Raw genomic sequence first — 9,181 nt, forward strand, 5'->3', positions numbered from 1 at the left:
AAAGTACATTGTTCTGTCTGTCACTTCGATATTTATTTTCTCTGACGCTCTTGTTTTGACGCGCTACTGCATGGACGCGCTATAAAGCCATTTGATATCGTTCGCAGATGATATAGATAAGATATTCTACACGGCTCTTTCGAGGGTGTTAGAGGATGTTATGGCCCAATGCAGTAGTAGCATTACTATGTGTAAAGTGTACTACGTGTATTAAAACGTGTAGCTATAGACGTAATCGACAAAACCAAATGTCGAACCATGGCGATTGAAACGATCCCTGGCGCAAAACCGTCTTTTGCACATCGGATTTGCATATGCCGTGTTACACGAAGCTTTAGACAGAAGCTGCTTGTGTCATTCCTCTGTGTATATGCGCATAAAGTATGGCCACAAGTAACTTGTACAGCGCCGAGCGGATTTTAAAATGATTATTTAACAACGCGTAAACATTGACTTGCGTGTGCATTTTTAATTTGGCATGAACGTAATAAGTAAAATTGCATTCACATTTGTACTTTAATCCCGTACCCGCATGGGAATGTGTGGGTGTGTGAGATACATAATACGTTTTTAGCGAATGAACCTTCTGGCAGAAAATTTTCCCCGCGATACTGTAACACGTACACCGGAATGTGTCGCTCGACAGATCAAAGTTCAGTGTAGAAGTAATTTTGGCGCTGTTTTGTGAATAGCAGAACTGCATATTCCAGGCATATGCATTCCTGCGTTCACACATTATCAATATTATGACTGAACAGTGTAACAACAACGAAGAATGAAAATAATTTTGTATACAAAAATATATATAGTTTATTCGTTCATGTATCCAACATGACTGAGTTGTGGCTTACATTGTTACAAGTTGTCTGTTCCGTTTTAGATCACCAATAATCACTAGAAATATGTGAATTTGACATAGAGACGCTCTTACAGGAACTCATACATTCTCAAAAGTCTTGTTTTATGTAGAAGAATTTGTTATCCAAAATGCGCAAATCTAGTCGTTATTTTTTGCTATCGTGGGAGGAAAGAGCTGCTATTGATAATGTAAAGGGCGTGCATGTTCTAACGACGGCGGCGGCGCAGAACTCTAGTACTGCGTGCTGGCTTGCTAGCAGTGCGTGCTGGCTTCTTAGCACTGCGCGCCGGCTTGCGTATCTTCCTCACTTTGCTGGAGCTCCTACGCTGCTTGCTAGCGGTGCGCTTCTTCGTCACAGACTGAGTTGCTAGGACTAGTTTGATAGTGCGGGATCGCAGCACTCTGGTTGCGGGGACCTGCAAAATTACAAGTAATTTTTTAATCACAAATTAAAGCAATCGCAATAATTAGAAATGAAGTGCATCTTAAATCGCCAAGAGCATTCGTTACAGAAGTATAGAGTTTTAGCGTTCGAATATTATTATTAGTTTAGAATAAATAGTACAGCCTATATGAGTAGATTTTTTGCATAGATATTATTCATAGTCGCATATTAATAGAGCATTAGAGGCATATCTTGCAATGTGCGCGTGCGAGAACATTTTGCAAGGGGCGGAAATCATTAACAAAAAAAGTACAATGTCAAAATGTTATGAAAAGCTCAACACAACATACCCTAACAACAAGTTTCTGTGGTACCACAGGAGTTGGGCGGCGTCGGCTTGCGCTCCTTCCCCGGGATGCACTTCGGGATCTGCGCCTCGGTGACACACTCTTCTTTGCGACAGTCCTTTTGCGAGATGCACTCCGGGAACGTCTACGCGCTGAAAAACAGCAATTATTGTAGTTTAATATAATAATAATAATATATTGTAGTTAATGTAACTAAACAGTCACAGTTGTAAATAAAATTCCAAGTGCCATATGATCTTGAACTGATCATAAACCGCATTCATGAACCGTGTAAAAGAGGAAAACTCACATGTAATGATGTATATACGTGAGCCCAGACGTATTCGGCTTCTAAATTGCACATTTTTAACTAATTTACATGAAAATAGATTCTTACCAGCCATATTTTAGTCCGAGAAACTCAGCGTGCGACGTACAGCAAGAAGAACCAGCGAACGACTGAGCTTCAAAGGAACGTTTCTCTTGCCTCGTGGAATTAGCTCATAACAATCAAAAACAATGCAAATGTTTTCTATGACAACGCTAGAGACGCGTTTCCATGTGAACGAAACTACGTCAAACAACAAACGCGCAAACGTCATTGCATTGTATACGTCATATAAATATCATCGAAATATATAGCAACACTCGTATATTATATATGTTTTATCTAGTATCTTATTCCTACGTATAAAACTGATCACCCATGCAATATTTAGATAAATTAAAAATAAATTCACAAACTGCATAATATATTATCACAAATGGTACATATATACTAGCATATAACACGCTAGGGAAAATGAAACTATTCTGTTTTTACTAGCTTGAAATTGTATCATTATTTGTTTTAAAATGTTTAAAACTACGGTTGGTTACATATAAAAGTGACAACATCTATAATAAAAATCAGCACCCGCATACGTGTATATGGGCGAGCGTGCCTTCTTGGTACTGTTTTAAATAACGGATACGCGTAATTTCCCGATGAGCAAGCCATGCAGCTTCGTACCGCGATAGTCTAAAACCCTACTACTAACCGTACCTAAAGGTTAAATATTCGTCTGAGATAAAAACAAAACAAAAACAACAACAACAACCACGATATATTGCCAGAGACGCACAGGGAAGAATGGATGGAAGAAGTTAAAGATGACGGGGCAATAGGACGTAAATAAGGTGTAATGCTGAAATGTAGACAGCAGACACATGGTGACGGGGATCTAGTTGTCTAATTTTCTAATGTCCAAATGTACTTTCTCTGTTCGCGCGTCCCTATTATATACTATCTACCAGAAATTAATTATTCCGTTAAATACACATAAACTATATTGAAAATAAAGAGGCCATATACTCATATATGAACTGTATCTATCAGGCATTCATTATTTAGTTTTTATCCAAAATCTAGGTGGAGGCAGCTGCCCATTGCCCCATGAGACTACATCATTGGCAATCAATGATGATGTCTCTCTGACAGGGCGGAGCCAGGATTTTTTTTTTGGCGGGGGGCGCAATGTATGACGCACCTCCTGAAGTGTGCGAGATCAGTCGGGCGTCAAATCCGTACGCAGGAGCTGGGAGGGGCGGGGATGATCGGCGAATAGCCATCACATAACTAGCACGATCGTAAGCCACATAATTTACGCAACGCGCGCGATCGCGCCACGCCGAACATATCAACCAACACATCACACCACACACACACACACACACACACAACACGACACACACACACACACACACACACACACACCCACACACACACACACACGTACATACATTTATACATGCATACATACATGCACGCACATGCCAAATTTGACAACCGTACGTTTGGCACGTGCCGTAGGCATGGCAGTGTAAGGGGGGTCTGGGGGCATGCCCCCCCCCGAAAATTTTGAACCATTTAAGCCATTTTCCTGCAATCTGAGGCATACTGTGGGCCATATTCTCATGTCTGATGACACTATCTCCGCGTTTTTTGGGGGGGGCGACCGCCCCCACCGCCCCCCCTGGCTACGCGCCTGCTCTCTGAATCTTTCACTCACGCGTACGTGTGTGTGCGCGTTTGTGCATTCTTGCGTTTTTCGTTCGTTTGTTCGTTCATTCGTCCGTTCGTTCGTTTGTTTGTTTATTTGTTTGTTTGTGCGTTCGTGCATCTATAGACTGTGCTCGTGTAATATTATTATAATTTAAAGAAATGTCGTTGTTAGTTGCATCCATAGAAATATACAGAGACACCGTATATATACAATATATTATGTAGTATATATACGTATACTATTTTTATGGTTGCATCACTATTCTTATTCTTAGTTTTTCCCGCAGATGGCAGCAGGTGAATAATTTCACAGAGTACCCAATTTCACACACGCTTGTTGATCGACCGTTAATTGAACGGTAGGTCTGAAAGGTATTATGATCAGGGAAAGATCTTACAGGGCAGTTTATTGTGGTTTATTGGTTAATTAGCAGTAAGCAAGTTGGTTACAACCTTTCACCCGTGCCCTGAATTCTTTTTTACCTGTAGGCTGTAATCTACACACATAATTATACCGACGATGCCCGTGCCAACAACATCTTGAACATGCATGATGCACGAGCATATACCACTAAAATGCATTAAATGCACTAGCATGCACTAAATTACTAGTAGTAGTAATAAAAATTAGTAGATACATGTCAATAATGTAATTTAACAAAAGTGTATTGTTGCCTTCTCTGTGGTACGTTACATTATTGACTATTGTATATATAACACGAGTACAGGAACTATAAGTCTATATCATAAGATATCTGCGCGTTAGTTTTGCTCATACTCAGCCATAGCCTAGGGTCTATGTCCCCCAAGGTACTGCCGGAACGTACCCTGGGTACCCTGGTAACTATCTGATATGGTTAGCGTTAGGGTTGGGGTTATGGAGTAGGCATAGGCGACTCCTTAGACTCGTTAGTGGAGTAGGCGAGGTGCGGTCCGGCATATTAGATAGTACCAGGGTACGTTTCGGCAGTACTCTGGGGGACATAGACCATCTCAGCGTTAGTTTTATATAAATATGCGTTTGATGCATATATATTCAGGGTGCGAAATTAACGGGAGTTCGGAGTCAAATACTCCCTGATTTACTGTCGGACTCCCTGATTTGACATTTATATGCAGGAGCAAACTGCATGCAGCGCCCCTTCGTACACTCAGGATAGATTGAGTCCATGTCAGAGCGAGAGCGCCATCTGTCGTGGAGTTTGATATAGGAGTTCGTGTGACTCCCTGAAAATTCTGCCATACTAACTAGTTCGTTCCGGAGCACGGCCTCGTGGAATTACCGTATTTTTTCAGCTAATGTCCAAAGAAAATTTAGCAGACGTGCAACCGCATGAATCTTAAAAATAAGCCCATGCGTTATTGTTAATATCTTTAATTTTTGAACTTCAGACTGCGGACTCCTTTTTTTTGAGGGTAGGGGGTTGGACTCCCGCGTTCAAAAGTTAATTTCTACCCCAGTATATTTATGGGATCAAATAGTTTTATCTTAGGTGAGCTGGCATTCTTAGAATGTAGACAAACTGGTAGTGGTAGGCTAGTGTGTTTCGGTCATTTAGTGCATAATCAGCAGTCTCATGTACACCGTGCACAATCTCAGGACTGACCAGTCCATTTACACAGATTATAAGCTGCTGCTGGCTGAATCACTAGGGAAATGTAAGACATGCACAGCTGCCGGAGTGACCTGCCACTGCCTGCCTTCATTGTAGTACGTAGTCTATCCAAATTGGTACATAATGCAGCCGCTGGAAACGTGATTAACAATGGGCTTAGCTGGCTAGGTTTTGTATGTAATGAGGCTACACATACTCTGATTCAATGGTCAGTTAAATGCCAACGTTATGCGAGAGCATGGCATAGAAGCTTTTGTGTAATAACTACTGTTTGTGTTTGTGCCGTTGGTGGGGTTTCAGAGACTTCCGTAATCAGAGAGCTCAATCACAGCTCTGCATAGCGCTTGCATGTCGGTCAAGCCTGGGTATGTGTCCTATCGCACATACCATTTTGGTTGGTTAACTTGCCAGGGATTGCTTAAGCTTTTGCATTTTTTTGTCACATCACACTCTTCATGGTTGATATTGTAGTTAAGGAATATATGCCAAATGTCGTTTTACCTATGACAAAAATCAGGCAAATGTTAAAAGGTATAATAGATCAAATGTAGGCAGTTTGTGATACACTCATACAGAGTATATAGTGGGTCCAGCGCCCTTCAACACTTTGCTAAATTTTGTTCAGCTGTAAGTAGATACAGTGCTCGAAATAAGCGTTGTCCGGTTGTCCGAGACAACCAGAATTTGCACCGGACAACCTAACCAGTCTGAGACATTGTCCGGTGGACAACCAAGAAACCCTATCCCTATCCCTAACCCTAACACTAACTCTAAACCGACTCGGCTATCTTATATACGCGTGGTACCCAATTAATCTATGGTGTATAGCCTTTTGCTTTCAATATTTTGCATCTGAACTGACAATCAATCCCAACCAACTAGTGTAGGCTAGCTGGCACAATAATGCTCAGTTTCATACTTCAAATCCGAGTGTTTTCTAGCTCATCAAGAAATCTTAATCGTGAATTAAATCGTGAATAAGATAAAAATATGGGACCAGCTGCTATTTCCAACACTGGTATATGTCAGGTTTTCTGATTTATGAGAGGTGAACTCGATTTGGAACCAGCAAACCAGCAAGTTTCCAAAATTTGCTGGGGGAGGACCCCCATACCCCCCGCCTGTTTTTCACCCCCCTCCTTGGAATCCTAGACCCACCACTGAACAATTACATATCTTGGGAGCAGAGAACAATGAACAAAAATGTCGCCTTTTCGCATGGCGCCCAAAACAAGGATTGCGGAGCTGAGAGGTAGAGGAGCCGTAGGGTGTGGAGAGGGAGGCGGAGGAGCCAGTAAAATATTAAGTCATCCACTATTTTGCGCAGTTTGCTGTTTTTGGCCCCCTTGTTAAAAAATCCTGGCTACGCCACTGTTTTTGGGTGTTTTCTGATCATATTATTATGTGATTGAAAATAGAAGATTTGGGGATATTTTTTGGGACAACCAGATATTGTTGCGGACAACCCGATTTGATGCCGGGGTTGTCCGCAGGACAACCACATTTTTTTTCTTATTTCGAGCACTGAGATACCAGATTCAGCAACTGTAATTACACCAAGTAAGCTATTTATAAGTATTATACACAAGTTCAAATATAGTGTGGGATTTAATATTTTGGTACAGGTTTAAATTTAGCCGTTCCGAATGTAAGAACTTGTGAATAAATATTCCCCCTAGCATGAACACATCTATACTATATAAGACATGTTCATCTATAATATGTATTTAGGGGGACTTTATATGTATATACACATATATTATAACTCTTATTTAATTTGTACTCTACACTCCTTTGATTCTAGGTACAAGTGGTATATATCCTGTGCCTTTCACATGCACAATGAGACTTAATTTCAAAAACTGCATAATTATAGTTGTAGCTTATGTATAATTTACTGTTTGTCTTCGATGTAATTTATGTTTCTTCTAACCTCAATGCTACTTTTCCCTAATTGGCAACTTCATTGTATGTGTGCAGTGCCAATTGCACAAGTATTCAATATTTTTCCATTGGTAAACACAAATTGGTATCCTATTACTTGTTTATCGATTTATTAGTTGTTTATTTATCATGTTTGCTTCCAGATAGTTGCTAGCAGAATAGGTGAGAGGAAAGCGTGGGAGCCACAGTACATGGAATATTCACAGGTAATAAGTTATATTTCAATAATTTGCATTAGTTTTTGGTGCCAGAGGTCAGGTGTGGTTGCTAATGTTAGGATTTTTAGCGTAATTCTTGTTTATATAGCTTAAAACATGCTTTTATGTTTTATGTGACATTTAGCAAGATCGAATATATCGTAAGTTTAAACGTGGCATGTCGTTGTATACAAGCCAAGTCTTACTGTAGATTGAAAAGTAGTAAAACTATCTGGTACACTTAGAGTAAAATTCGGTTCGGGTCACGAATGTGAGTCTCCAAATTCGCGTGGGCATGAAAAGAATGCCAAGAAGCATTTGGTAAAAATTTGTGCCGGGCCGCCGGCTCATGCCAGCAGCATCTGTGCTGCGCTTGCCATAGTGCATGTATCGTCTCGGTCGTTATTTCTACTGTCTAGATGCTTGCGAGCATTTGCCATCTGTATCACATGCAGTTTATATGTCGGGCGAGGGAGTAAATGCACTAGTAAGTGCTGCGAGCGACAAGCCTGTCTCGGACGGGGCCATTGTGTACACAGGTTTTTTTTGTGTTGAGTCACGTATCACGGAACATGTCCGCGCCCAGCTACTCGCTGATATCTGCTGATGTAGTCAGCGAACACACTATTACGTGATAGTGGTTCGCTTGCGTGCAGGCATGGGAAAACGTAACTATAGCGTGAAGGATAGCAGACCTGCTGGGTGTGTTCACGAATCACAGTGCATCGTGCCTGCATACAGGTGTGCTCACAGCAAACTTGGAAGCAGTTGCTGAAGATGGTAAGAATTATAGAGTTTTAATAATCTTCTCGAATGGGTTTATATGGTATTATTTAGGTGGGTGCTATGTATATTATATTATTATTCTTATAATGCCATTACATAGTACATTAAATATGACATTTTAATCTTTCAAATAATGCTGTTTAATTGTCAAATGATAAACTTCTGATTCAAAGAAATTTTAATGAATCTATGAATGATACTTTATGATAAAGCTATCAATTTGTTCAAGTTTTTAGATGTAGGATTTGAGTTGTGCACAGTAACAGTAACACTGTAAGTCTGTAGCATTCATATCAGTCTGCAGTGACACTCAACAGATATTTGAGATGTCATAAATCTTTTACAGTTAACACAAGTATGACTAACCCAAACAGCAGCTAATTAATTCGTCAAGCTCAGTTCAATCAAAACGTACATGTAAGCGGTTTGCATCATGTTAACGTCTAGATACTCACCATATTCTTAAGATATAGTAACTGGCAGTAATCCCGTATTTGTCACAGTAAGTTCTGATGTGAAATAAGATTTAGTTTAACCTTCTGTTTCGGTGCTTTCTCTTTCAGGCATCTGAGCTTCAGCATCACATAGAAAGGGTATTTGGGCCACTCTACCCTACGCACGTGCTTCCAATCCTCTCCTCCCATCTACACGAGCTTCTCAATGAACGTTACCATGGTAACACGGTGGGTTTCTTCAAGCACTTTCTCTATCCGGCTGCAAAACTTTTGGACCGACTCAGCAAAAGCTATCAGGTACAGACAGAGCATCACGTATTGTGCAGCAATGTCTGCCATCCCTCCATCGTTATGCTGTTGAAGCTTTGCCTATCATTTTTCTGTTTTTCTAGCCGTGCCCATGTATTTTAGAAAATATTCCTGAGTGTTAGTTTAGACGACATTGCTGATGTTTGCCCTTTAGATCGATAATGCTAATTTAATCATTAAAAGTTTTTCAGTGTATGTTATACATAAAGGGGAGCATGGGTGCAACATTCTTCGTAATT

The 9,181-nt window shown here is 40.5% G+C and overlaps 2 long non-coding RNA genes across 3 annotated transcripts; one reads left to right on the forward strand and one right to left on the reverse strand.

The window, feature by feature from the left end:
* Nucleotides 1-785: 785 nt before the first annotated feature.
* LOC106810300 lies at nucleotides 786-1,719 on the reverse strand. Its single transcript, XR_001393992.1, has 2 exons — nucleotides 1,595-1,719; nucleotides 786-1,275 (listed from the first exon to the last, which is right to left on the reverse strand). It is a non-coding gene; the product is annotated as an uncharacterized LOC106810300 (long non-coding RNA).
* A 2,239-nt stretch (nucleotides 1,720-3,958) lies between these two features.
* LOC106810301 lies at nucleotides 3,959-8,925 on the forward strand. 2 transcript variants are annotated; one of them, XR_001393993.1, is made up of 3 exons: nucleotides 3,959-4,007; nucleotides 7,339-7,401; nucleotides 8,742-8,925. It is a non-coding gene; the product is annotated as an uncharacterized LOC106810301 (long non-coding RNA). The 2 variants fall into 2 exon arrangements; XR_001393994.1 differs by having other exon boundaries at nucleotides 3,959-3,994.
* The last annotated feature ends 256 nt before the right edge of the window (nucleotides 8,926-9,181 follow it).

Source organism: Priapulus caudatus, unplaced genomic scaffold (assembly GCF_000485595.1).
Source record: "Priapulus caudatus unplaced genomic scaffold, Priapulus_caudatus-5.0.1 Scaffold429, whole genome shotgun sequence".
NCBI classification, from domain to species: Eukaryota; Metazoa; Priapulida; class Priapulimorpha; order Priapulimorphida; family Priapulidae; genus Priapulus; species Priapulus caudatus.